This window comes from Petaurus breviceps, unplaced genomic scaffold (genome assembly GCF_028583685.1).
Source record: "Petaurus breviceps papuanus isolate PSGF00001 unplaced genomic scaffold, PetGlider_PUasm1.0 99, whole genome shotgun sequence".
Classification (NCBI taxonomy): Eukaryota; Metazoa; Chordata; class Mammalia; order Diprotodontia; family Petauridae; genus Petaurus; species Petaurus breviceps.
This window is the reverse complement of record NW_027187465.1, coordinates 23,424,198-23,450,010: the sequence shown is the minus strand read 5'-3', so window position 1 is coordinate 23,450,010 and position 25,813 is coordinate 23,424,198. Positions and strand designations below refer to the sequence as shown.

General features: G+C 45.3%; 1 protein-coding gene across 5 annotated transcripts in view; it reads left to right on the top strand.

Moving 5' to 3' along the window:
• Nucleotides 1-12,918: 12,918 nt before the first annotated feature.
• CAMKK2 (calcium/calmodulin dependent protein kinase kinase 2) overlaps nt 12,919-25,813 on the top strand; it is a 63,821-nt gene continuing 50,926 nt past the window's right edge. For all 5 annotated transcript variants that reach the window (XM_069081835.1, XM_069081833.1, XM_069081834.1 and 2 more), the window contains exon 1: nt 12,919-13,077. The gene's annotated coding sequence lies outside the window, so the exon portion shown is untranslated. The remainder of the gene's footprint in view (nt 13,078-25,813) is intronic.

The following is a 25,813-nucleotide window of genomic DNA, read 5'->3' as shown; positions in this document are numbered from 1 at the left end:
GCTCTTTTCCCTTTTTCATTCCTGGAAAATAGATCTAGTCTTCCTTCCCTCTTTCCTTCCCCCTGTCCCTCCAGATTGTGATGGCAGAGATTGTTGTTGGGTTTTTGTTGTTAAATATTGGCTCCCTTAGCAAAGAATTGGAAGTGGCAGAGATTATATTCTTTCTAAGCCCAATTCCCAAATGTTGTGAATTGTCCACACCTTTGTAAATGCCTTTGTCGGTTGGTTGATTTTCCCGTTTCGGAAGAAAGCCCAAGGGAGAGGAAGATGGGAAGAAAGGGAGTGAAGCCCAGCTGAAATACTGCTTAAAGAGACCAGATGTCTCAGAGCAAGTGATGGCAGTGTTTTCAGTGGAAGAGAAGGGGCAGGAAACCAAGAGGGAAGGCAGAACTAGAGAGACTGCAGAATAAGAACCAATGGAAAGGTGCAGGAGGGGGAGGAGGGGGCAGAATGGAAAAACTGGAACACACAATCCAGAATTGGAAAGTTGCCTAATGTTGTTAGGGAGGATAGGAGGTTCACTGTAATTGAGTGTAAGCTCCCTGAGGGCAGGGACTTTTTTCATTATTTTTTATCATCAGGAGCTGTCCCAGTGCCCGACACTATGCCATTTAAAAATGCTAATTGATTTGTTTGTGAAGATGAGGACTTGAAGCAGATCTGATTTCCAAAAATACCACTGCGTCAACAACAAAAATCTATTAATTGTAAACAACAAATCCATATCAGATGACCCCTTATTCTAGGTAATAAAGAGTGTGGGGTGGCCTTGTGTTTCAATGGGACTGTCACTGGTTCTGGAAGCAGGCAGAGGTCCTGTTTTTGAATCTCAGTGTTGCCTGACTAGGTCACTCAGAGTGACCTAGACTAAGTCCCAATTTCTCTGGGTCTTCCCTTTTCAAATAAAGAGGATGGGATAAATGATTTCTAAGCGTTTTGACCCCATGATCCTAAATCCAATTAGCCTTATGAAATTAGCAAACAGACCCAGAGGAGAATGGAGATTGATTCTGCTGGTTGGTCTGTGGCTCAGGATCTTCTTTTAAAGCAGCCGTTCTGTTGTGCTGGATAAATCCTTTTCTCTGTATGGGAGGATATAGAATAACGATCACCACAAAGGCAGGTGCTGTTCAAAAAAAAAAATGTGACTCGAAGATCTTGAGCATTCACTGTCTTGCATCCCATATATTTTTGAGCTTTCTTCATATTCAGTAACAAATAAGCACAAAAATCCTTCTCCATGAATGACGCGAGTCCAAGGGAATGGTTCCATGTATGCGATTGCTCAAACACACATTGTGTATCCCAGGTCTCTTGAGCTGAGGCCTGTTCTGTTTCGCACGTCCCTTTTGAGTACTAGCAGAAAACCCTTGTGTTTTAAAATCCTAACAGCAGCTGCCCTCCAGACATCCTTATAAAGCAAAAAGAACCAACCAGAAACCATTTATTTCAATGTGGTTCCAATGTTGGTTCCTGGTTGAATGAAAAATGTTTTCTCTCAAATAGAGCTCTGTGAAATACTTGAAGGCAGCTTACACCCAAGCACTTCATTACCTTAAGAAGTAGTAGTAGTAGTAGCAGCCTAAACCACTAAAGCTACTTGAAACTACCCTGAGACTTTTGGGGATACCTTATATTTTCAACCTCTAATTTTTGCCATTCAGTCATGCCCAACTCCTTGTGACTCATTTGGGGTTTTCTTGGGGTCCTCATCATTTCCTTCTCCAGCTCATTTTACAGATGAAGAAACTGAGGCAAAGAAGGGTAAGTGACTTGCCCAGGGTCACCCAGCTAGTAAATGTCTGAGACCAGATTTGAACTTGGGAGGATGAGTCTTCCTGACTCTAGGTCTGGTGCTCTGTGCACTATGGCATTACCTAGCTGCCCCTATAGGGCATTTTACAGATGAGGAAGCTGAAGTCTGGAAAAGATGGTTAACTTGCTCATGGTCACATAGTAAGGATTCAGAGTCAAGAGACTGATTCTCAATCCAGCCTGACCTGGCAATGATCCTTATTTATTTGGGCTCTTCACACTGGACCTGAATGTATAGACCAAAGTTGAGTGCGGTTAGAACAGGGCAGAGTGTTTCTGGCCCCCATGTCTTTGGGGAGTACAAAAAGAGGGGGAACAGGAAGAGTCCTAGCAGATGTAGTCAGAAATGGTAAGGTATTCCCTGGGACCCTCGATGGGTGGAGGAAGAGCAAGGAAGAGTCAGGTATGATTATGGGGTGGCTGGATGGAAAGGTAGTAGTTTTGTGGTATACTTGTTGAATTGAACCATGGGAATGTGTAAAGAATGATGTTGATGTGGCTGCAGAAGGGTTTGTAGAGGGGGAACAATCCTTTTAAGATTCGTGGTAACCAGTGGCTAAGGTGGCTTGGGCAATGACCTGCTTTTTTTCCATTTCTTTTTTCAAGGCAGGCAGGAAATGGGAGTGACCTTCTATAAAGCCCAGCATGAGCAGCTCTCCAGAGGACTGCTGCTGTGAATAGCTTTTAAGGTTCTGATCACATAGTATAGTGAACTCTATTTATTCAGCAATCAACTAAAGCAAAACATTCACATAAACCAAAGTTCAACATTCACAGAGATATAACAACAACTTACTACTAAGGTGGCCACATAGTTTTAAACAAAAGATATCATTCAGGATACTAAGTACGAAGGTCTCCCACCCCTAGGTCACATTGTCTTAATCTCCTCAGTCAGAAAGTCTTCTTTCTTCTTGATTAGAGACTAGATTGATTGGAGACTATCATCCTTAACTCAATCATCCTTAAGGGGTACAAAGTACAAAGGTCTCCCACCCCTAGGTCACAGTGAGCACTAAGTACCCAAGGAAAGGTCCTTTCATCTTGGCTTGAGGCTAGCTCCCAAACTCCATGCTCCCAGCTCTTGCCTGAATTTGCCCAACCGTCACCAGGACTCACAGGTAGGCAGCTCTCAGCTCCTCGTCCAGTTCTCATTCCATACTGAAGGTCACGGTGACCAGTCCACCTCAAGCCCTTCAAAGTTTCTGTTTCTGGGAAGACAGCCTAACAGAGCCACAACAACATTCACACACATTGCCAGCACTATCGTCTCAATTCACTTTCTACCTGTGAAATCAACACAAGTCAACGGACAGCGTTCATCTGTCTGACAAAGTAACACAATCAACAGATAGAGTCCTTTTATCTAACAAAGTAACACAAACAACAGAAGACTTCTGTCTGACAAAGTAACAAACACAAATCAACACAGAACAAACAGAATGCTGGACACCACATGTGTTTCCAGTTGTGCGGAGTTTGTGCTCCTGCTTTTATGTGGTGGTTCTCCTTCCTGTTCCACCCTTCCTGTTGCATCAGCAAGTTCTTCCCACCTTCAAATTACAGGCGGGGCTCAAAGGCAACTGAAGAACTGAAACAAGGTGCTAAATACTTGAATAACTGAAACAAGGAGCTAAATATTCCTTTGCTTGCCATTACAACTTTTGCAACTGCCTCTGACTTGGCCCTGTAGGAGCATGCCCACTTCTTGGTGCAGAGCAATGAGGACCCCCTTGTAATGCCCCCAAATTCCAAGGACTCCCACATGGTGCTGTTGCCAGAGACTGCTCTTACATTCTGTTGAAGCTACAGAAAGTTCAGAATGGCAGAGCTTGGCTGTGGATTTGCAGAACCTTGGCAATCACTCCAAGGGGTCTGCAGAGAGCTGTTGTGCAATATAAATGGGAACCATTGTTGCGTTCCCATCAAAACTAGAGAGAAATGAGGAGATGGTGTAGTGGGTAAAGTGCCTTGGGATTAGGGTGACCTTGGTTCAAGTCCTCACCACCCCCCTGGTCCTAGGTGAGTCACCTCAGGCAACTGATTGATGATGCCATATACAGGCAGGTCAGTTCTAGTTTTGGGGCTCTTTCCTAACTCAGGTTTATATAGCACTCTAAGGTTGGAAAACTATTTGCCTCATAGGCAACTCTATAAATATGACACTCCACTGACAAATAAGGAAACTGAGGCTCAGTTTACATGACTTGCCCTTCGTCACAGAGCTAGTGAGTGCCTGAGGCAAGATGGGAGCCCAAGTCTCCTGACTGCAAGTCTTGCTTTCTGGCCACTCTTCCTCAGTTTCTTTGTCTGGACATTCCTTCTTCACCTCTACCTCTTAGAATTCCAGTTTTCTTTTCAAGGCTCCATGCAGGGTGTTGCAGCCCCTATGAAACCTTTATTGATCCCTCTCAGTAGTCGTCAGTCGGGTCTCTTCCAACTACCTTTTATTTACTCATTTGTGTATATGTTGTATCTCCTTGGTAGTATTATTAGCTTAAATTTAATGCGTTCAGTTTTCAGGATGCTAGATGGTGCAAAGGCTACAACTCTGGACTTTGAGTGAGGAAGACCTGGGTTCAGATTCTACCTGTCACTTACTACCTGGGTGACCATATGGACAAACCCACTTTACCCTGATTGCCCCATCCAGAAAACAAAGAGGTTGGATGCAGTGACCTCTAATCAAGTCCTTTCCAGCTGTGACTACATGACTCTTTAGTCCTTAGAGCAGTCCAGGTTCACAAAGTTAGTGAGTATCAGACGTGGAATTGGGCATTAGCATGGAAGCTTCTGAAGGGCAGGCCACTCTGTGAGGCTCAGCACCCTGTATTGTAAATGTTTGGTGAATTGAACTGAAATACAAATGAAAGAAAATAGAGTGGAACCTATTTATTTATAATAATAAATATATATTTGTATAATATATGTAAATAATAAATATGTTTATAATATTGTGATATAAACTTTAAGACTACCATTAGAATATAAGAAGTATAATGATATAAGAATGATATATAAATAAGAAATGATAAACAGGATGATTTCTGAAAAACCTGGGAAGATTCACATGAACGGATGCAAAGTGAAGTGGACAGAACCAGGAGAATGTCGTACATGATAACAGCAATATTGTTCGATGAAGAATGTGTGAATGACTTAGCTATTCTCAGCAATATAATGATCCAAGACAATCCCAAAGGACTAATGATGAAGCATTCTATCTGCCTCCAAAGAAAGAATTAATATTGTTTGCATACAACCTGAAGTCTGCAATTTTTCACTTTCATTCTTTTCTTTTGAGTCTTCTTGTACAAAATGACCAATATGGAAATGTTTTACATGATTGCACATGTATAACCTATATCTGGTTGCTTACTGTCTCAGGGAGGGGGAAGAAGAAGGGAGGGAGAGATAGAATTTAGAACTCAAAACTTTTTTTTAAAATGTCAGAAAATTATTTAAACATGTAATTGTGGAAAAAATACCCCAAAATATAAAAAGATAATTACCATCAATTTATTTTCTGTCCCCTTCTAACAATTTTTCACCATTATATATACATATATGTATATGCAGGTTTATACGCAAAACATAGTTTCTAATTTATGTTCCAATATTCTGTCTCACTTTATATTACTTTGTATAATAATTTCCATATTTCTTGGTATTCTTTCTATATGCCAAGAGAACCCAAGGAAAACCCCCAGTAATTGGCATGGACTTCCTGTGGTGACCTTATGGAAGGGCATGGACAAGAGGCTTGGCATAAAATGGGCAAGGCATGGATGAGTTGTGATCTTCAAGGTCAGAGGGATGATATCACAGGTTCATAGATATATTAGAGAGTATTCCATTACATGGTAATACCCAATTTATACCTATTTCCCAGTCCTTGGATCTGTAGATTGTGTTTAATTTTTTGCTATTTTGTGACAAATAAAATTACTTTGAATATTTTTGTACATGTTTTCCTTTTCCCCCTTTAAATAACATCCTTCATATGTTACTAAAATTCACCTTGTATATCATTATTTATGTACATGTTATCTTCACAATAGAAAGTAAGCTTCTCAAGGGCAGGGACTGTGTCCTTGTCTTTGTATCTATCAATGCCTCACACATCAGCCCTTAATAAACGCTTGCTGATTGATTGTTAGTATCAACGGTGGAGTCAATGGCCAAGTCACTTCTGTGGGACTCCGTTTTCTTGTCTGTAAAATAGGGATACTTCAGTAGTAAACCTGCAGTATATACTTCATAGAGTAGATGTGAGGACCAAATGACACAATATCAGTTAAGTCTGTAAGTCAATAAATATTTATTAAGCACTACTATGTGCCAGGCACTGTGAAAGGGGCAAAAGACAGTCCATACCCTCAAGGAGCTGTGCCAACCTTCAAAGTGCTGTATAAATATCAGCAATTATGCCTGCTTTAACTCAATATATATTGTCACCTGCCCTTTTGATGTGAAAGAACAATGCTCGGTGAAAGGTAGTGTCGTGGAAAGAACACTGGGACCTGGGTTTGGATCCTGTCTTTGCCACATAATGATAATAATGCTAGGGGCGGCTAGGTGGCGCACTGGCCCTGGAGTCGAGGACCTGAGTTCAAATCCAGCCTCAGACAACTTAACACTTACTAGCCATGTGACCTTGGGCAAGTCACTTAACCCCAATTGCCCTGTCCTCCCCCCTCCAGGAAGCAAAAACAAAACCAAAATAATAATAATAATAATAGTTAACATGAACATGTGTAGAGCCCCGTTGGGCCAGGTACTGTGCTAAGTGCTTTACAATGATTATCTTATCATACCTTCAAAACAACCCTGGGATGTAGTTGTTATTATTCCCATTTTACAAATGAGAGAGGCTAACTGAGGCAAATGATCTTAAGTGGATTGCTAGTCAGGAAGTGACAGTAAGTGTCTAAGGCAAGATTTGAACTCAAGTCTTCCTGACTCCAGGTCCAACCCACTATGCACTATAACACTATCTAGCTCCCTTACTGCTTGTTTGACCCAAGCCTCTTGTCCGTGCCCTTCCATAAGGTCGCCACAGGAAGTGCATGTCAGTGACTGGGGGCTTTCCTTGGGTTCTCTTGGCAGATAGGAAAAATGCCAAGAAATATGGAAACCATTATACAAAGAGATATAAAGAGAGGATAGAAAATTGGAACACAAGCTAGGAACTATGTTTTGTGTATAAACCTACATGTATGAATATGTATGTATATATAATATGTATTTACACATATAAATGTATAGTTGCTTTGCCTGTCTGCCTCAGTTTCTTTGTCTGAAAAGGAATAGAACTTGAGACCTTGAAGGGCCTTGCAAGCCCTAAATTTATGATTGAATGACATATTGACACAGTTGTGCCTTTGTCTCCATTGGGGTGTTAGGTCATCAGGGTCCTCAGGATTTGGGGAGAAGAAAACCCTCATGAGAGAGAATTCCTTTAGGAAAATTTGAGAAAAAAGAAAGGAACAGTTGGCACTTTGCAGAATATTCCAATGCTTTATTTTATCCAATTTATTAAGAAAATACAAATAACCAGGATTCAGATTTAGCATTTAATTGCTTGGCATTGTGTTGTCAAGATGACAAGGGGCCCATCACTGTGCCAGGATAGGGCAGGCTCTCACTGCTCTAGTAGAAGGAAAATGGGGAGACCAGGGCTCATTCTCCCGGATGGCTCTCAAGTGGAAAACCTTCATGTGAAGTGAGAGGCAGCATAGCTAGCAGTGGGGAAGGAGTGCTGGGGGAGGTGGTGTCTGAGGAACTGAGTTCAAATCATGGCCCTGGGACAGTGTGACCCTGGGCAAACTTGAACCTCTCTGGACCTCACAAGCCTCAAGTAAAATGAAGGGGTTGGACTGGTTGACCTCTATGTTTCCTTACCTAAGTTTCTAGCCCTAACCCTAACACTCTGTGTGTGAGAGAGATGAAGAATCTGGGAGATAAAACTGTGGTACTTCCAATTCAACAGCAACAACTACTACTAGTACTAGTATTGCTAACTACCACTACAAGTACACTACACTAGTACTACTACCAGTGAGGGGCAGCTAGGTGGTGCAGGGGAGCACCAGGCCTGGAGTTGGGAAGGTTCATCTTTCTGAATTCAAACTGGACCTCAGACACTTACTGGCTGTCACTTAACCCTTTGCATGAGCTTGTTTCATTTGCTCCTCACAATGACATCAGGTGGCCATAGCCAGAATACGTTCACTTGGAACCTTTACTTCCTCTCCTAGCACTCACTCTTCTCAATCCTTTGTAATCTGGCTTGGGACCCCATTACTCATCGGAAAACTTCTAGCCCTGAAATTACCAGTTATTTTTTTTTTCTTTTTAAATTTTGAGTTCCAAATTTTCTCCTTCTCTCCCACCTTTCCCATACCCACTGAGAAGACTAGCAATACAATATCAATTATACTTGTGAAATGATTCAAAACACATTTCCATATAAACCATATTTCAAAAAAAAACCAAGAAAAATAAAGGAAGTGAGAAAATTGTACTCCAGTTTACCCTCAGAGTTCATCAGTTCTCTCTCTGGAGGTGGAGAGCATTTTCTCATCATGAATCCTTCCAAATTGTCTTGGATCATTGTACTGATCAGAGTAGCCAAGCATTTCACAGTTTATCATCATTACAGCATTGCTGTTATTGTGCACAATGAGCTCCCAATTCTTTTCGCTTCACTTGCATCAATTTATAAGGTCTTGCTATGTATTTCCTGAAACCATCCCCTTGTCATTTCCTACAGCACAACAGTACTTCATCACAATCATATGCCAAAATGTGTTTCTCCATTCCCCAATTGATGGGCATCCCCTCAATCTCCAATTCTTTGCCACCACAAAAAAGCTGCTATAAATATTTTTGTACATATGGGTCCTTTTCTTTTTTCTCTGATCTCTCTGGGATACAGATCTAGAAGCAATATTGCTGGATCAAAGGGTACACCCAGTTTTATAGCCCTTTGGGCATAGTTCCAAGTTGTTCTCCAGAATGCTTGGATCAGTTCACAACTCCACCAACAATTCATTGGTGTTCCAATTTTTTCACACTTTTCCTTTAGCATTTGTCATGTCTGATAGGTGTGAGGTGGTATGTCAGAGTGGTTTTAATTTGCATTTCTCTAATCAGTAATGATTTAGAGCAGGGGTGGGGAACTTGGGGCCTTAAGGCCACATGTGGCCTTCTAAATCCTTAAGTATGGACTTTTGACTGAATCAAAATCAAAAGGATTTGTTCTCTAAAACTTGGATTCAGTCAAGACCACACTTAAGGATTTAGAAGACCACATGTGACCTTAAGGTTTCCCATTCCAATTTAGAGTAATTTTTCATACAACTATAGATAGCTTTGATTTCTTCTTTTGAAAACTGCCTGTTTATATCATTTGACCATTTATCAATTGAAGAATAGTACTTATTTTTTCAAACAATTTTTAATATTTTTCTCTAATTACATGAAAAAGCAATTTTTAACATTAAAAAATTTGAGTTTCAAATTCTTTCCCTCCTCTGTCCCAGAGATGGTAAGCAACCTGATATAGATTATACATGAATGACACTTATTTTTACAAATTTGACTCAGTACTACATTCAGTATATATTTGAGAAATGAGGTCTTTATTAGAAAAACTTACTGTAAAAAATTTTGATATTACTTTGTTGTCTATGGTACCTTTAATCAAAATGAAGTTTCCTTGATTATTCCTTTTAACTCGATCTATTTTTGCTTTGTCTGAGGCTGGGATTACAACCCCTGCCTTTTTTTTTTTTTTTTAGTTCAGCTGAAGCATATTAGATTCTGCTCCAGTCCTTTATTTTAACTCTGTGTTTGTCTTTCTGTTTCAAGTGTGTCTCCTTTAAACAATATATTGTTGGATTCTGGTTTCTTATCCATTTTGTATCTGCTTTCATTTTATGGGTGAGCTCATCCTATTTACATTCATAATTACTATTACCAATTGTGTATTTTCCTCCATTCCATTTTCTTTTTCTCTCTTTTTATCCCTTTTATCTTCAAAAGTTTATTTGGCTTCTAATCACTGCTTCCCTTGGTCTTCCCTCCCTTTTATCATCATCCCCTGTCCCCCCTTTCTTCCATCCTCTTCCTGTCTTTGAACCGACTCTGATGACAGTGAGGTTCCAGCATTGTCCGCCATCCCCACCCCACAGTTTCCCTTCCACTCTAAAAGCTCTTCCTTTTTTATGTGAGAAAATTTCCCCCATTCTGCCTTTCCCTACTCCCTTCTCCTAGTCCATCCCTCTTTCTCACCCCTTCATTTTTTGGAGTGAATTCCAACATTATTGACTCACATTTATGCTCGCTATGTAAACTCCTTTTAAATACCCTAATAATGATACAGTGCATTTATCATCTTCCCATACGGAATGCAAACAGTCAAACTTTATTGAGCCCTTTATGATTTCTCTTTCCTGTTTACCTTTTTATTCTTCTCTTGAGTCTTCTCTTTGAATGTCAAATTTTCTATTCAGCTCTGGTCTTTTCATCAGGAATGCTTGAAAGTTTTCTATTTCATTAAATATCCATTTACCCCCCTGAAGAATTATATTCAGTTTTCTTGGGTAGGTTATTCTTGGTTGTAATCCCACCTCCTTTTTCTTCTGGAATATCATATTCCAAGCCATCTGCTCCTTTGATGTAGAAGCTGCTAACTCTTGTATGATCCTGACTGTGGCTCCACAATATTTTACTGTTTAAAGCATTTTTTCCTTGATCTGGGAGGTCTGGAATTTGGTGATAATATTCCTGGGAGTTTTCATTTTGAGATCTCTTTCAAGAGGTGATTGGTGCATCTTCCAATTTTTATTTCACCCTCTGGGTTTAGACTAGCAGGGCAGTTTTTCTTGAGAGTTTCTAGCCACCGGGGTTTCCTGAGTGTGTGTGCATATGTGTGTGTGACACGATCACAGAACTCATTATCTTTTCTCTCAAGTTGTCCCCTCAAAAGCCAACAATAATCAATAAACATTTATTAAGTGCCTACAATGTGGCAGGGATTGTGCTAAGTGCTGGGGCTACAAATATGAAAAAAAGGTCCCTGCCCTCCAGGAGCTTACATTCTAATTTGGGAAGATAATACCCTAAAGGAAACTGAAAAGTGAGGAGAGATAACTAGGTTGGGGAGAGGGTCAAAGAAGTCCCAAAGGAGAGCAATCAGGTGGGAAATGAGATATCTGTACTGAATTCCTTTAAAAAAAAAAACTTGCTTTTTGGAGGAGGGAGGGCAGGATAATTGGGGTTAAGTGACTTGCTCAAGGTCACATGGCTAGTAGTTGTGTCAAATGTCTGAGGCCAGATTTGAACTCAGTTCTCCTGACTGCTCAATTCACTGTGCCACCTAGCCACCCTTGAATCTCTTTCTTAATTGGAAATTTTGGAGTTCATGGCTCCACCCTTCAGTAAGAGAGGCAAAAGGGTGTTGCCTTTGCCCTTTAGACTGTTAAACTCCTTGAGATAACAGTGACTTTATTTTTTCCTATTTTTACCCCCAGTGGTGGGGCATCTAGGCCTGGAGTCAGGATTACCTGAGTTAAAATCTAGCCTCAGACACTGAACCAGCTGTGTGACCCTGGGCAAATCATTTCACCCTATTTGCCTCCTTTTCCTCATCTGTCAAATGAGCTGGAAAAGAAAACGGCAAACTGCTTCAGTACCTTTGCCAAGAAAACCCCAAATGGGGTCACGAAGAGTCAGACACAAGCCAACAGCAACAATCCCTAGTGGTAAGGAGGAGGGTTGGCCACCCAGGCTTTCTACTAAACTTTACTATTTCTGTGGCGGACCGCGTCATCCTCCCAATCAGGCAGGTTCCTTGCCTCGGTATTCTGCTGGCCCCCTCATTACCTTCGCGCTGACCCACGCAGTCAGAGGCCACTTCTCGCCTTTTTTTTACCTCCCACTTCTCACTGCGTCTCTCCACCCACACAGCTTCCACCTTAGTTCATGGCGTCCATGCCTCTCACCTGGACTACTCCAGCAGCCTCCGAAATGGCCTCCCCCCACTCCAGCGCGCTCACACGCTGCTGCCAAAGTAATTACCCTAGCTACAGATCTGACCGTTCCCCTCGTGGGCTTCACTCCGGCGACTTCCTGTTGTTTCTAGGCTGAAACAGAAAGCCTGTTTAGCTTTCAAAATCCTTCACCACGTGACCCAAGTTGGCTGTTCTCGGCCCGCTGGCACAGACCTATGAGAAAGGGAGGCCCTCTGCCTCCAAACTTAGGCTAGCCTCCCGCTGTTCAGGGAAAGCTAGGCTTCCCGGAACCTTCCCAGACTGGGGCTGGCTCCGCCGGGATGGGGACGCGTTGGAAGGGATTAGCTCCCTTTCTTCTCCAGTGGCTTCTCTTACTAGCCACTCCAGGGCACTTCTGCCGAGTTATATCCTGGCTGTTCTGCCGGAGTGGGGAAGAGCATCCTGGAGGCTGGAGCAGTCTGCCTCGGTTTCCCCTCATTGGCCCCTCCCCACTGTTTCAGAGCAAGTCTCCCTGAAGCAGTTTGCAAGTGTCCCATGGAAGCAGAGCCAGGGTCCCCTTGCATAGAGCGTGTCCTTCCCACTAGACTGAAGCTTTGGGGAGCTCTGTGTGTGTGTGTGTGTGTGTGTGTGTGTGCACGCGCGCTCTCAGGAGAGGCACCTGTTTTCAGCTCGAGCTTCTAAGTGGGAGGTGACCTGCGGGACAGGAAAAACAGAGGTATTCTGGGCTGGGGGGCAGGGGAGCTGAATTCTCAGCTTTGCTCGCGGGGTGAACTTTGTGCGAGCGGCTTCCCCGGATCTATCCAATGAGACTAATGCCCTCGAGCCAGCGGGCAGGTGGCAGCTCGGAGGAGAGAGGCGCCTGGGCGGGGGCGGGGAGGGTGGCATCGTCCCCCGCCTCATCCATCCCTTCCCATCCTCCCGGACCCTCCCCGTCCTGGGGCCGCGGGCCCCGAGAAGCCAATGGGGAGCCGGCGTACAGCGGCGCACATCTGGGCCATTGAGCTGGGCGGCGGGCGGCCAATCCCCGGACCCGGCGGCTCGTTCCTCCTCCTTCTCCTCCTCTTCCTCCTCCCTCCCTGGCGCGGTGAGCCCGGGCTGCAGCCAATCGGCGCCGCCGCCCGCGCCGGCCCGGCCACCCCAGCCCCGCTAGCCAGAAGCCCGGCCGCAGCCGCAGCGGTAGCCCCAGCCCCGAGGCGCAGGACCCCAGACAGCTCCGCCAGCCGCTCGCAGGACCCAGCGCCGGGTGAGGACGGGAGGGCTCCCCGCGCGTGGGGCGGGTCCGGGGCGGGGGGCAACCAGCCCAGGGTAGTCCCTGTCCTTCCCGGAGGGATGCTTGGAGCCCGAGCCGGCGCAGACAAAGGGGAGAGGCCCGAGAGGGCCGAGGCTGGGCTCCCCGGCAGGACTCGGGACCCGCCGAGCCGCCTCCACGTGGGGCCCCCCCCCACCCCGCGCTCGGTCATGGTCACGGTCACGGCCAAGGGGGCTGCGGGCTGGAGCTGTCTCGCTCCGCGGCGCTGGGGGTGGGGAGGCGGGGTGGGCAGAGGTGCCCGCTGCCCCAAGTTCGCCAGGCCCCCAGTGGCCCCCGGCGGCGCGGGCGGTTCAAGGTCCATCCCTCCCCGCCTCGGCCTCAGCCTCTCCCTCCAGTGTGTGCCCAGGCTTGGCCAGCAGGGGTCCCAGGTCCTGGACAGCCAGGGAGTCTGGACAGGGGACAGCCCGCCTGCCTACCTCCCACTGGCATCACTTCCTTAACATCGGGGCTGGGACCCAGAACCCAGGGTGGGCAGGCACGGCGAAGCAGGAGACCTCTGCCCCGAGCCTTGGCATCTCCGAACCAGTCCTATTGTCCAGGGCTTTCCCCTCCACTGACTGTGTTTTAAAAGCTCAGATGCCAACCTGCCCTGGGGAGAAGGACCTTTTCCTGAAGGCTCTGAGATGGCCAGGCAGCTTCCTGGGCCAGTCCTGTCAGCTGGGCAGAGGTGTGGGATCGGGTCTATCTTTTGCCAGCCCCTTCTGCCTTCCCCTCTTGGCTCCCTCCCCGGTTCCCTGGGCCCTGGAAGCCTTTCCTCCCGCCTCCTTTTGTCCTCTTCTCAGCAGCTGGCTGTTTTCACAGTTTCACCAACTTCCTTGCGGTTCTCACCTGTCTCCTGGCCAGCCACACGTCCTGCTTCTGTCTCTCTTTCCTAGCCCGAGGCCCACCCAAAGTCAAGTGAGGTGGGCACTTTAGGTCAGACTTCATCACTTATTGGGGAGAGGGCAGATACACAGCCCCGCATCCTTGGGTCCTTCCTTTATATAATGGATAGATGAATCCTGGGAAAACACTGTGTTCAGCCATTCACCTCCTCCTGGAAATTCAACTTTCCCCTCCTGGCTAACCCACTTGTTTCTAGGGGTGCTAGAGGAGAGTGTGGTGTTCCTAGAGGGTGGACTGGGTGGGATGGGTAGGATCTCTTTTCTCAGGGAACTGCTATTTTGCTTTGGATAGCCCACACCCAAGGTAGGAAGGCACTCACTGATAGGGTCAGAGTCCTTGTCCCATCATTCTTTTTGCCTAATTTGGGAAGGTAAATTCACTTACTTAATATTTATCCTGGTGATATACCAGCTGTTTGGGGGTGGGGCAGGGCAGGGAGAGATATAAACAGGAGCCTTGCTCTCAGGGAACTTACCCTCTAGCAGGAAGGCATGTAAGCACAGTATTTTAATGCAAATCAAAATGTGCTGATCTCACACAGAGGGCTCTGGAGGTGCCTTATGAGGGTGAAGAAGATGATGTGAGGGAGTAGAATGGGCCCTGGGCCTTGGAGGCAAAGGCCCTTTGTTTGAGCCCTAGGTTCATTGCTAACTGTAGGTGACCTTGCCACCTAAATGTACTAAGTCTCTAAGCTGAGTTTTCTTCATCTCTATTTCCATACCTTTCGGGCCTGTGAGATCCTGGGTATAGTTGTGGCACAGATTTAGCCTCTCCTTTCCTTCTTGGGTCATTCTTATCCATGTTCTCCCACTGCTCTGGAAGCCTTAAGGTCACAGATGCTGAGATTTGGTGCTGGAAAGGGGTCCAAGCCCCTCCTTTTGGAGGTGAGGAAATGTTATTCTTCATTCTTCTGGCGCTGCACAGATTTCTCTTTTGTCTTTTTTCTTCTCATCTGTAAAATGAAGACAATTAAACTTGTAGCTCTGGGCTTGTTGTGGGGGAAGTGTTTTGGATCAGTGTGTGCTGCTGTTATTGCTTCTGACTTCTCTGCCCACACAGTTACCACCCTAGTTAAGGCTTCCATTCCCCGGCTATTGCAGTGGTCTTCTGACTGGTCTGCCTGCCTCCAGTCTCTCTCCTCTCCAATGGAGGCCCAAGCCAGACAGTGAAGGTCTTTAGAGGAGTCTGGATTTGATTCTACAGGAAATAGGGAGCCACTGGGGTTTCTTGAGCAGGGATGGACCATGGTCAGACTTGTGCTTTAGTGAGACCTTTTAAGCATTATGTGGTAATGTCTCCTATCCTTAGCATTAATGATAGTAATACTAATGATGATAGGGGCAGCTAGATGACACAGTAGATAGACTCATCCTTCTGAATTCAAATCCACCCTAGCTGGGTGACTCTGGGCAGTCACTTCACCCTGTTTGCCTCAGTTTCCTCGTCTGTAAAATGAGCTGCAGAAGGAAATGGCAAGTCACTCTGCCAAGAAAACTCCAAATGGGGTCATGAAGAGTCAGACATGACTGAAAATGACTGAAGAACAACAAAAACAAATGCATTTATATCATGTCTTATATATGTCATTTCTTTGGGTCCTCATAACAATCCCGTGAGCTAGGTACTATTACTATCTGTTTTATAGATGAGGAAACTGAGGCTGAGAAAAGTTAAGTGACTTGCCCAGGGTCACACAGCCAGTATTTCTTCTTAACCTTCTCAGATCTCCTCCCTCCCCTCTCTTAGAATCTGTAACATCCTTCAAATCTCAGCTCGTTTTACCTCCTGCATGAGGCCTGTCCATAGTTCCCTCCCACCCCAAATTACTCTGTATTACTGAGTTCCCTGTACATATTCTCTGAAACAGAATGTAAGCTCCTTGAGGACAGGAACTGTTTCATTTTTGTCTTTGTATCTATTCCCTGGTACAGAATAGAGACTTATGGAATGGATAATTTGGTGGGGGAGGTCAGAGAAGATTCCATATGTTAGGTGGTATTTGTGTTAGATGGTGCAGTAGATAGAGTGCTGGACCTGGAGTCAGGAAGACCTGAGTTCAAATCTAGTCTCAGACATTTCCTAGCTCTGTAACTCTGAGCAAATCACTTAATCCCATTTGCCTAGTTTCCCCAACTGTAAAATGAAGTAAGGAGGAAAGGGCAAAGCACTGCAGTGTCTTTGCCAAGAAAACCCCAAAGGGGCTTACCAAGAGTTGGACATGGTTGAAATGATTGAATAACAACAACAAATTATAGTGTTCGGGGTATAGGGGCAATCGATGGACAACTGAGGAAAAGGCTCATCTCCCCAGTCAGGATTTAACTAGACCTGACTTCCAATTTATTATTCTTTCTACTTTACCATAGTGGCCTTGGTTTCTCTAAAACCCAGATTGACCAGTAACCTTGATAACCACCAGCCAGGTAGATCATAGTGTCACAGATTTAGGGCTGGAAAGGGCTATTTAAGCCTTTGAGTCCAATTCCATTATTTTACAGATGAGGAAACTGAGTCAAGGTCTCTCAGCCAAGTCCATGGGCACTATATTGGGAAGGGAACTTTGAGTCTTTCACTATGAAAACTTTTTTTAGGATGTGATCTGAATGCGTGGGAAGGCTTTCTCATCATGGAAATTCCTCTACTAATGCTGATGAACTGCTCAGCAAAGCTTATATGGGGGATTGCCTCATTGTTTCTCTAACCCTAGCATGTTCCTGGCCCATAGTAGACACTTTATTAAAAAAAAATATTGATTCAAAATATCTTATTTCCTCTCCCAATGAAATCCTCACCTGGGTGTTCAAGGCCATTGGGTTCCTTAGCCTTTTCAAACCTTAAGACTCCTTTTAAAATTAAAAAAAACTTCCCAGACTCACCCATTTCCCCCCCCCCCCCGTCATAGCTGTAACCATACTGTTAGCATTCATTTATCGAAAAATCCAGTCATAACAATAGGCTGCTAAGAATTCATTGGTTTTAGAATTATAGTGAGATTTTTGTTTTGTAAATCAGAAATAACATTTACACATATTTAAAAATCTCTCTCCATTTTTGTGCAAAGCTGATTATTTATGCTGTCTTTGGAAGGATAGTGCTTGTCATACATGTGAACTCAGGGCACCCCTTGGAATCACTCGTCAGCCCCAGTGCCCAGGTTGGGAGTCACTGAGCTGCCCAGCTCTTCGCTAGTGGACACGATCGCAAGCGGCATATGGTTCCCATTTCCCTTTCAGAATGCTTTCTGTGCCAGTGTTTTTTGGGTGAATGCTATTTCAGGTTTCCTTTTGAGTCAGAGAACTTCTTATTTATATTTGTTTTATAAGGGTAGGGTTGTTTTGGGTGTTTTGGCTTTTTCAAAATAAGTTACCCTCCATCTGGTCTGAATTAGTGCATGGGGATGGGGAGGTTCATTAGGTTTTGTTTCCAGAGTCTATGGGCCCATTCCTTGATCTTTAGTGTCTCTCTCTTTTTCTCTCTTTCTTTCTTCTTTTCCTTCCCTCTCTCCCTCCCTCCTTCCTTTTCTTTCTTCCTTCCTTTTCACTCTTTCTTTCTTTCTTTCTTTCTTTCTCTTTCTTTCTCTTTCTTTCTTTCTTTCTTTCTTTTTCTTTCTTTCTTTCTTTCTTTCTTTCTTTCTTTCTTTCTTTCTTTCTTTCTTTCTTTCTTTCTTTCTTTCTTTCTTTCTTTCTTTCTTTTTCTTTCTTTCTCTCTCTCTCTTTCCTGCTTTCTCTTCTTCTCCTTCCCTTTCCTTCTATCTTTTTTTCATCCCTTACCTTTCCCTCTCTTCCTCTCCTCTCCTTTCCCCTTTCTCTTCCTCTCTCTCCCTCTCTTCTCTCCTATCTTCATTCCTCTCTTCTCTTCTCCTTATTTCTCTCCTCATCCCTTCCCTCTTTTCAACTTTCCTCTCTTCATTTCCCTCTCCTCATCTCCCTCTTTCCTCCAGTTGGATGTTTATAGAGGAATCCTAGGCCTGGGAAGGATTTGTCTGGTCATCTTGTCCATTCCACCTTCTCACAGTAGCACTTGAGCCTAAACTAGCCCTGATCTGGACTAGCCTCAGTAGGTTAAAACAAAAAAACAGGGGCGGGTAGGTGGCACAGTGAATGGAACACTGGTCTTGAAGTCAGGAGAACCTGAGTTCAAATTCAACCTCAGACACTTAACACTTATTAGCCGTGTGACCTTGGGCAAGTCACTTAACTCCAATTGCCCTGCCCTCTTCCCTCTAAAAAGCAAAAAACAAAAACAACCCCCCCACAACAACCCAGCAACTCCCCAATGCTTTTCTTTTTCCCTTGATTTCAGGGGGTGGAGTGTACAGTGACTTGGCCTTTTCCCCCTCCCCAAAGGTTATGAAGATCTTTGTGAGAGATCTGAGAGCTGGTTTTGCTCAGTTCCTCCTCTCCTGGCTAGTGGGGCCCTTCTGGAATGAGTCATATGAGAGGCATTGGAAAGAAGACTGCATTTGGAATGAGGGGACCTGAGTTCCAAGCATGGCCCCATGACCCTAGGCCTCTTTCCTCATCTGCAAAATGAAGGTGTTGGCCTTGGTGACCTCGAGGTCCCTCCTGGCTGTAAGCCTGTGATTCTATGACACCATAAAGGCCCAACCTCTCTGGGCCTCAGTTTCCTCATCTGTAAAATGAGGGGGTTGGACTGTGAGCCCCCTTTCTAGCTCGGCTTTGAGCATTCTTGAATCCTTTGAGTTTTCGGTCCATGACCCCTTATGCATGGGTATAATGAAAAGCCAACAGCTTGGTGGTCAGGAGTGGGTTTTTTTTGGGGGGGAGGTAGCGGCTTAAGGGAAATTGCTCTGTGTTGAGCATCATTTTATGGCCAGAGTGAACTGGTCTCTGTGAAGTGGGCCTGACCATTTCCCCAGAGGGCAACGCCAATTTTCCAGGGCCTCAGGCCAGAGATACTTCCCCTTTTGCTAGGTTACACGATAGAACAAATGCTGTTTTATATAGCTAACCCTTTAAGGTTACAGAATGGCTAGGTAGCACAGTAGACAGGGCCGTGGTCCTGGAGTCAGGAAGGCCTGACTTAAATCCAGCCTCAAATACTTCATAGCTGTGTGACCTTGGACAAGTCACTCAACCTGTGTCTTCCTCCGTTTCCTCAATTGTAAAATGGAATAGTAAAGCCGCCTCCCTCTCAGGACTGTTAGCGGGATCAGATGAGTTAATATTTATCACGCTTTGAGCACAGTGCCTGGCACACTGTAGGCGTTTAATGAATGCTTGCTCTCTTCCCCCTTCTCCTTTATTTGATTCTTCTAACAGCCCTGGGAAAGTAGGTGCTATTATTATCCCCATTTTACAGATGAGGAAACAAGACGAGAGAGGGAGAGGAGGGATCATTTCCTTTGTATCTGCATCCCCAGGGCCTCCTACGGTGTCTGCCTGGCACATAGTAGGTGACTAATAAATGCTTGACCATTGATTGACCATGTAACTTGTCCAGGGTCACGTAGCTAGGAAGTATCTGAGGCAGGATTCAGACTCGGGCCCCAAATGACTTCACTTCCACTGCCCTCTGTGCCATCTTGCTGCCTCTAGTCCTTAGGCTTCTAGCACTAAAGTTATGAGGGAATCATAGGGTCATAAGCTTAGAGGTCAAGGGGCCTTGGAAGCATCTGAACCCAGTCCTCTCATTCTCCAGTTGAGGAAACTGAGGCCCAGAGGGCTACTAGAGTTGGCTCTTGATTCCAGCCCCTTCTGGGGAAACCACTGGGGAGGGGACAGGTGGACAGGATGGTTGTAGCACTTGGAAAGGTCTTCAGAGGTCATTAACTCTCTACTGATGAAGCTGGGTGGGGGAGTGGTCATGGTCATGGTCACGCAGCTAGCAAATATCAGATCTGGAATTTGAACCCAGAGAAGGTTTCCAAATGACATGGTTTAATTATTGGGAAATCAGCTTTGGAGAGGCATTTTTAAGGTCTCCCCTCTTCCCTCACTCCCTAAACTGGGTGAGTGACCAGTGTCTGAGGCTGAATTTGAACTCAGGTCCTCCTGATTCCAGGGCTGGTGTTCTGTCCACTGCACCACCTGGCTCCCTAGAGTCCTGCTAGAGAGAGGGTCTCCATCTGCTCCCTGAGACAGAGAGGGAGCTGCTTTAATGGCTAATGCTTTCGAACCTCTTGGGGCATTCCCCTTCTTCCTTTAGGGGTTTGTGTTTTTTGGGGGGGCGGCATCCTGGGAGATCTTGACTTTCTCACTTGCTACCTGTGGGACCTTGGACCAGTCATTTTCCTCTTGGCCTCATTTTCTTCCTCTGTAAAATGGGGGGCTGAACTGCAGTGTGAATAAGTGGGAAGAGGACAGAATTTAGAGTCAGGACTTGGATTCAAATCCTACCTTTGCAATATATTACCTGTATTATAACCCGAGTCATTTCATTTTCCTGGGTCTCAGTTTCCCCCAATGTTGGGGTTAGATTAGAGCAAGGGTTCTCACCCTATTTTTGTGTCACAAGAACCCGCTGATAGTCTCCCTGGTGGAGACTCTGGGTCCTTTCTCAACACTGACTTTATCGATATTTAGATTTTAGTTAGAGGTTAGTGAAAAGTAAAAATGTAATTTTTCTCATCCAAGTTCATGGACATCCTGAAACCTATCCCCAGGCTCCTTGGGGGCTAAGAACCCCCTGGTCAGAGGGTGGGACAATGGAAAGAACATTGAATTTAGAGTCAGAAGACCTGTATTCTAATCCTGCTTCTGACACTTTTCAAGCAGACTTGGGCAAGTCTTTTCCTCTTGTGTAAAACAAAAAGGTTGGACCCCATGTGCAGCAAAAAGAGCTCTGGGTCTGGTTTTATCAACAAAGATTGTTCCATTCCATGTACTTTTATCCCGAGTGCCTAGCACAGTGCCTGCCACGTTTGTTGTACAGTCATTTTCCAGGTGTGTCTAACGTTTTGTGACTCCATTTGGGGTTTTCTCGGCAGACTTACTGAAGTGGTTTGCCATTTCCTTCTCTAGCTCATTTTACAGATGAGGAAACTGAGGCAGACAGGGTGAAGTGACTTGTCCAAGGTCACACAGGTAGTACGTGTCTTGAGGCCAGATTTGAACTTAGAAACTTCCTGACTCCAAGACCCATGCTCTGTGTGCTGTGGCGCCAACTAGCTGCCCCTGCCCCTACACACTTCATAAATACTTGATTAACTGGAATCAGGGTACCTGCCTGGGTTCAAATTCCACTCTTGCCACTAACTATGTGAGTCATTCCACCTTCCAGCTTCAGTTTCCTCATCAGTAAAATAAATGAGGGGAGTGGACTAGATGGCCCTACTAGACTATATATAAGCTTGTGGAGAGCAGAGATTGTTTAATTCTTTGTCTTTGTAACCAAAGAGCCTGATGTGTACACAGCAGGGGCTTAATAAATGCTTTTTGATTGATTGGGAAGAGGTTGGGAAGTCATCAATCAACAAGCATTTATTAATCAATCACGCTGTGTCAGGAACTGTTTGAGAACAGAGAATGGAACAACCCTTTCTTGTAATGAACACCCAGACTAATGGAACAGGTCACATGTACGTATAAAGATTATATATGTATATATGTGTAAGTACACACAGATGCTTTACACATGGCATAAATATGAAGTCTCTAATAAGTACAATGTATTTATTTGTAAATATTTATTGTGGAACAAGTCCGAATATATACAAAGGAATTTCCCTGGAAGAAGTCTGCAGAAAGGGAGTACCCGAGGGTGGCCGGCCAGGCCAGGCCAGGCCAGGCCCGAGCACCAGAGGGCCAGAGTGGTCAGGGACTGAATCAGGGACCTGGATGTCAACTTGAGCCAGAAGCACCTGAAGGATTGCTCAGGGAGCCCTTTGGAAAAGAAAGATTTGGGGAAGCCTCCCCTCCCCCTTCAGAAAGGAGAAAGCGATTCTTAAGATTCTGTTGTATCTTTTTCTGAAAGCTGCAGAACAACTATTTTTGTATGTCCTCTTTTTATCCTGACTCTCTGTAAATAGTAGAGACAGCTAGAAGAAACAGAGCTACAGAGATAAGATAATAAATCCTGGCAGAAGGGGACAATCTGAAGAAACCCTGGGGGAGGGCAGAGGATGGGGGAGGTGGAGGCAGGGAGGACTGAGCCCAGGTAACAGGGCTGGGAATGTGAATGATGTCACTTTACTACCCTCTGATTCCGATGGGGCTGGGCCATCAGTGCTTCTCCAAAGCCCTGTTGTTCAGCTCATTTTACAGATGAGGAAACTGAGGCCTGGGAAGGCCAAGTGACTTGCCCACGGTCTGGGAAGAGTCACAACCCAGCAGCACCCAGCTCACGGGGCTGTGGTGAGCATCAAATGGACTGGTGAATGTAAAAAGTGTTTCGCCAACTTTGAAGCCCTATGTAAAATCATTATTATTATTAGTTAACATTCCCAGAGGATCCTACCGTGGTTAATTTAGAGCTGGAAGAGGCCTCGGAAGCCTTTGAGGCCAGCCTCTCATTCTACAGACGAGGAAACTGAGGCCCACAGAGCTTAAGTGACTTACCTGCCCAAGGTCATACAGGTGGGGTTTGTACCTGGGTTAGGAGGAGCTCTTTTTTTTTTTTTTTGTGGCTTTTTGGAGAAGGGAAGGCAGGGCAGTTGGGGTTAAGTGACTTGCCCAAGGTCACACGACTAGTAAGTGTTAAGTATCTGAGGCTGGATTTGAACTCAGGTCCTTCTGACTCCAGAGCTGGTGCTCTATTCACTGGACCACCTAGCTGCCCCTGGAGGAGCACTTCTGTCCGGCTCATCAGAAACTACCCTGCTCCTGTCTTGTCTTGGGCTCAGGCTTCTATGCCTGGGAGGAGAAGCTGCTCCCTCCCCTCGCCCTTCTCTCTCCCTCTCTCGTCCCTCTCCTTCCATTCCCCACCTTCCCTCTTCCTCCGCCCAGCACTTGGGGAGCTTTCTGCCTGAGGCTGGTGTGGTTTGGGCAGCTCCAGCCTTGCCACTCCAAACAGCAGTATTGAGGGCGGACTGTGAGTGGGCACAGGCTGCCTGAAGATTCTACCCAGCACCTTCCAGTTCCGAGTTGCCAGGCAATGGGTATACATGCCTGTGTGAGAGGAATTCGTTCTTTTCATCTTGAGCTTCCTCTTGTGTGTGTGGGCACACATCTCGTTCTCAGGAAAGCCCCGTGGCCTCTTTCAGCTGGCAGGAGGGGGCAGGGGATGGATTGGGCAAGTGGGAGGGAGAAGAAAAGCTGATCCTCCTCTCCCCTGAGCCCCATCTCTGCAGGCCGTGGGGCCTCCAGCCAACTCACTTGCACCTGGCTTCAGTGTTTCCTCTGAGGGCCTGGGGCTCCAGTATTTAATCATCAGTGGGGCAATAATTTTTCTAACAACCACTTTTCAAACAGGGTGTGGTAGCCTTTTCAGGAGGAGGACACAGGAGCATCTTCTCCAGCCTCAATTTGGGATGGAGAAAGGGATTCATTCTAAAAGTGCCTGGTTTCTGGCGTGGTGCCAGATCTGGATTTGGCAGACCTGGGTTCAAATTCTCCCTCAAACATTCTCTGGCTCTGTGTTTCTGGTTTGTCCTTGGTTTTCGAAGAGGACCAATGACATTGAGATGTTGGTGGTCAAGGGATTGTGTCTGGCTATGGCTGATCAGATCACCACGAGCTTGGAAGGTTCTACCACAGGTCTGGGGCAGATATTCCGACAGAACGTGGAGAGGGCTGCTGCGATTCTGGGCACCTTCTCTGATGCGGGCACGCTGTGCTGAGCTGTCCTCTGCCAGGGTCTCCCATGTCTCCCAATCAATTCCGACATTCTTCAGAGGCACCCTGAGAACGTCCTTGTATCATTTCTTCCCACCTCCGTGTAAGCACCTGCCTAGAGAGATTTCTCCTTAAAATAATCTTTTAGGCAAACATACATCTGGCATTCGAACAACGGGGCCAGCCCATTGGAGTCTCCTTCTGTGCTGTAGAGTCTGAATGCTTGGCTTAAGGAAGGACCTTCATGGATGGTACCTTATGTTGGAGGATCTTTTGGGCCTCTAGACCTGGCAAGGATCAGGACGACCCACCCATTTTATAGATAAGGAACCTGAGGCCCAGAGAAGTTAAATGTCTTGTCTGGTGTCACCTAGGTGGTAAGCATCATGGGCGAGATTTGAACTCCAACGCCAGGGTTCTTTCATCTCCTGTGTCTACAGTAAGGATGGAATAAGGTATATTCAGTCTTTAAAGCTCCACACATCAGAAACTATTAGTGTTATTCTCCATCATTTCCATTATTTTACAGCTGGCTCCAAACATATTCCTTTAACCATCCTTACTCTATCCTTAAAAAAAAATAGAGGCAGCTTTGGCTTCAGGAGGGCCTGGGAGATCCAGAATGTGTGTGTGCTTGTTATCCTGAGGTAAGATCGTAAGGCAGGAGGTTGTCCCTCCCGGTGGCCTGGAGGTTTGCAGGTGGCGGCTTGTTTTCCTTGGAAAGATGCCTTTGGAAGGAGTGAACAGAACCTTGGCCCTGGAGCTTGGGCTTGGAATGCATTTTGTCTGCTGTCTTTGGGCTTGTTCCTATGGAGTGAGGTTAACTCATGCAAAACAAGGTATAACCTGGAGAGGAAACCAGGGGAGTGGGTGGAATGAGCCGAGGGGGCAGCCTCTTCTGATGATGAGGCTGAGAGGGGTCTTACAGGGATTTGGAGGACCCAGGTCCCAATCCTTCCCTCAGTCACCTTAGGAGAATCCCTTCACCAAACTGGGCCTTGGTTTCCTTAATCTTAAAAGAAAGAGGGTTGGACCACATAGTCCCTAAGGTCTCTTCCAGATTCAAATCTATCAACTGACTCATTTTTCTTTTTGTTTCTTTTTTTCTTTTCTTTTTGGAGGGGGGAAGGCAGGGCAATTGGGGTTAAGTGACTTGCCCAAGGTCACACAGCTAGTAAGTGTGTCAAGTGTCTGAGGCTGAATTTGAACTCAGGTCCTTCTGATGCCAGGCCTAGTGCTCTATCCACTGTGCCACCCAGCTGTCCCGATCATTTTTCTTTTTTAAAAAATATTTTCTTGAGCCTTTTTTTTAAACACCAAATTCAGTGATCTCATCAGTAACCTTTTCATTTAAAAAAATTATTTTTTTCAATGAAGAAAAATCTCTCCATATCCCCCCTCCCTAAATGAAAAAAAGAAGAAGAAAATAAAGCCCTTGTAGCACATAGGCATAGTCAGGCACACAAAGTCCAGAACTGGCAATGACTGAAAATGTGTACTGCATTCTGCACCTTGTCTCCATCATCTCTCTGTCAAGGAGCGGGCAGAAGACTCCATCATTCATCCTCTGGAATCATGGCTGGTTATTGTGTTGATCAGACTTCTTAAGTCTTTCAAAGGACAATTTCCTCATTTTATAGGGGGATAAATGGAGGCCAAGAGAGGGAAAGTAAGTGATTTGTCCAGTATTCTGTAAACCTTAAGGTGTTATATAAAAGCCAGCTGTTATTATTGTTGTCATTGCTATGTTCAGGGCCATGTTTATTGGTCATTGTAATTGTATGTTTTTAATTCTTATTTCTTCTACTTTACATTGTTGTAGTCATTGTACATTTTGTTTTTCTGGCTCTGTTCTGTTTTATGCTGTATCAGTTCATAGCAGCATAAAGCCAGACCTGGAAGGGACCTCAGAGGCTATCTAGTTTGATTCTCTGATTTTAAAGGTGAGGAAACTGGGGCCTAGAAAGGTTAAGTGACTTGCTTAAGGTTAGACAGGTAGTAAGTGGCAGAAGTGGGATTTGAATCCAGGTCCTCTGGCTTCAGAGTTGGTG